Here is a 3,714-nt window from a genome sequence, read left to right as displayed (position 1 = left end):
GGAGTGGGCGAGGCAACCCTTGGTTGACCTCACAGATTGCAAGGACCTCATCAGTTTACAATCCCTATTTTTTATTTTTTTATGCCTACAGCACCTGGTCTTCCTAGGTGGTCTCCCATCCAAGTACTAACCATGCCTGACCCTGCTTAGCTTCCGAGATCAGACAGGATTAGGCTTGTTCAGGGTGGCATGGTCATAGACCTTAATATAACTTCTTAACTGAGCAGTTCTTATAGTCTTCATACTCCAAGTGAGCATGAACTACCCACCACATCTGTCTTTTGTTCACTGCCCAATAATTTCAGGTAATTGTTTCATGTGTTACTACCAAGTTTTATAATTATTTTCTGCAGATGTTTTTTTCTGGTAAGGTTTTACTCCATCATTCCAAGAAACAGAACTCCTTACCTAAAAAAAAAATCTTCCAAACTACAAGGATATCATTGAATTGGTAAATAAACTAGGACATGTTTGAAATAATATCTTTACCCCACTAGAGACAACTCCCTTATTATTAGACCTAGACTCATGACTAGACTCTTTCAATTATTCAATTTTGGTCATTCTTAAACATCTAGATTCCAAGAATTTCTTATATTACCATTATACTATATTCTTTCCTTCATCAGTATGACCATTAACCTACAACATGAATGGTGAAATTGAAAGAATAAACTCCTAGTCATTGCTTTCAATAAAAATAGGAAAAGAACTGTACAGTTTTGACTGCAGAGTGATTTAGGAAATTCCACAGAATCTTTTTCTATGGTACCTTTGCCTCTATTCCCTTTGTATGGGTACAGCCTATTCTTTCAAGCTTTTTCTTGAAACTGATTTTAATGTCTCTTTTTATTTGGTGGATTCACTAATTTACTCATTGTATATTTTCTAAATTTTTACTTCTTCCCAACTGTATTTTTTCTCTGCTACTTATTTCTATTCCCTAAGTTTATTTCTCTTTTAATGTACCACCCACCGAGCCTATAGCCTACCCTTAATATAATTTCTTAATTGATCAGTTCTTATATCCTCCTTTTATTCTCAAATTTCTACACATTTATGGCAGAAATAGGTTACAAAAGGCTAAATTTCTTTTCTTCCTTGACACAATTTCCCCTCAACAACTGGCTTAGAGAGTTGCTCTTGAAATAGTGTAAATATTTGCTTAGGATTTCATCCTAATATCCCACTCAGTGAGACATCAGTGTTAATAAAACAGCAGGAACATGTCACAGGGAATTTCCTACATTCTACAACTTAACTACTAAAGAGAATCTTTATTTAATTAAAATTTTATATGTCTTATTTCCACTCATAAACAACATTGAATTTCTTAGAGCCCTTATTTGCATTTTCTACTTCCTTTATGTTAATGATGTCTTGAATTCTTGCCTAGACTTCATCAGAAAAGTCATTTTCCCTTGAGTATGAATAACAAATGGAGTAGATCTCTTAAACATATTCTAGATTTCCCAACAGTTTCAGAAGAAGCAAGTCCCTGCTGGGGCCATCATCTAGGAATATCTAAAATCTTACAGGTCTAGACATCTAACCAGAGAAGTCCAACAAGATACAGATAAGCTATCAATAATTTTAAAAACATTTTTTATCTCTAGGTAAAAAAAAATAATAATTTGCTTTTCTTATGGATATAAAATAGTTCTGCATTACTGTCAGACGCTGCTCAAGTGCTTTACCGATATTTACCCAACTGCGGTGAGTTCTATTCTCATTATGCTAAAGTTCAGGAGGTTGTATTATATAAGACACCTGGATTTTGGCAGAGCTTAAATTTGAACCCTCGTTTTTGGTGCCAGAGTTTGTGTCCTCAAACACTACACAACACTGTACTGCCTTAGTATGTCATTTATGTTCTAATAGAAGAGAATACTCCAAAAATTCAAATAAAACAATTAGAGTTGCTACACTAAAATAAGTTGCTTAAAATAGCTTAGATTATGTGGTTAAATATAAATGCATTGTAAATATAGAGAATGGGAATGCATATTGCAAGCATTAAACCATATGAAATTATCATTTTTGTATATAAAAATGCCGGAATAGCAACAGTTTCAAAAGGTTCGATCAAATATTAAATTATACTTGAAATATCTACTCAAGAGGAAAACTATAATAGTACGTTGAAATGAAAAACATTAGCTGGCCTAGTAAGATCCATAAATTAGTGAGATGTGACTGGGTGAGAAGGCAGAAGTTAAATGTACTTTCAGGTCTCCTCTGTCAATGAGGGAGCATGGGGAAATAAAAGTGTGCTCAAGGTCTTATCTTAGGAGACACACAGCTGCAAACAAGAATGTTTTAGTATGCTGGGCAGTGGGTCAGTGTTTTTGTAGAAGAGTGAAAAAATATGTGTTAGATTGCAAACTTCCAAAAAAGAAGGGTGTTTCTGGGAAACTGACCTTCATGGCAGGAATCTAGCCAGAATCTGCAGAACATGCAGGTCAGGAAGGGTGGTGGGCGTTCAGGACCTGCCCTTTACAAACCTCTTTGGGAATGGCAAACAGGAATTTCTCACACCTGGTCAGAGCCTCAGTCTGTGGGTGGTATCATCCACAGCTGTACATAATCTAAATATTCTAGTGTCTTTTATGAGCTGCCTCTGGTGGAACACAAAGTAAAAATATTGGGACCTAAAGAAATTGCCCTACTTTGAACTCTAGGCAAAGTTGTAAACATTGCTGACATTTGTTGATGTCGATTGGGTTGTACTTGCTAGCATTCCTTCTTAATTGGTTTTGACTGGACTGAGGTATACTTATGATTAAAATATTCTTAATAATTACATCTACAATTGTCCAAAAGTCTTTAAAAAACTACTGCACACTAAAACTGCTTGAGATAAAAGTTTAAAAATGATTAATGCTAATGGACATGAATAATTAGAAGAGAGTGTTAAAATCTGAAGAACTGTGTTTTCTGTAATGTCTATTTCATTTCCTTTGTTCACTGAACAGGGTGCTCTCTGAGATATTATGTACTCTATGCTTGTGTGGTATTTGGAGTGCCCTTGGAGAAGGTTGAGATTTCCTTCCTACTTTTCACACAGATTAGCATACTCAATGGAAACAGCACACTTAGATCCAACTCCAGGATCACTGAAAAGGGAAATGGAGAATTTAAAATTAAGAAAAACACTACTTCGAACACATTGTTAGGACTATTTTAGCATGACATACAAAGTTTAGTGGAAAGAGGGAAAACATATTAATAAACTCTTATATTAAAGCAAAGTAAAAAAGAAACTTTAATTGGAAGTAGCAACATGACTTATGACTTCCTGGAAAAGGCTACTTAGAATCAGTTGAGCCTGCGATAGGCTACATGTCCATGAGGATGCTTGAAAAAGAAAAAATACAAAGTACGCTAGAGAAAAATCATATCTACTGGCAGAGTCAAGAGATCAGTGCCCAATTTCTACTAAAAACATAGACAGTTCAGAGAAGACAAATCACTCTATTAATAACAATGATCAAATACTTCGATATGTTTAATTTATTATGTCCCCCTATACTGCTGAGATATAAAAAATATTTAGGAAAGAAATAATAAAGAGAAGGAAAGATAAAGCCTGCTGAGTTGACGCAGGTAGAATTTTTGGTCCTATAATGACTGGAAAGAGCTGACTTCAGATATACCAAAGCCACCGTCTGCTGAGGAGTGCTCTAAGTTTTGGGGAAATTATTGTTTTACTAA

The 3,714-nt window shown here is 34.9% G+C and overlaps 1 pseudogene; it reads right to left on the bottom strand.

The window, feature by feature from the left end:
• Nucleotides 1-82: 82 nt before the first annotated feature.
• On the bottom strand, nucleotides 83-201 carry LOC120618692 (uncharacterized; annotated as a pseudogene).
• Between the last annotated feature and the right edge of the window lie 3,513 nt (nucleotides 202-3,714).

The sequence above is a fragment of the Pteropus medius genome, unplaced genomic scaffold (genome assembly GCF_902729225.1).
Source record: "Pteropus medius unplaced genomic scaffold, Ma_sr-lr_union100, whole genome shotgun sequence".
In the NCBI taxonomy this organism is placed as follows: Eukaryota; Metazoa; Chordata; class Mammalia; order Chiroptera; family Pteropodidae; genus Pteropus; species Pteropus medius.
This window is presented reverse-complemented; position numbering and strand designations above follow the sequence as displayed.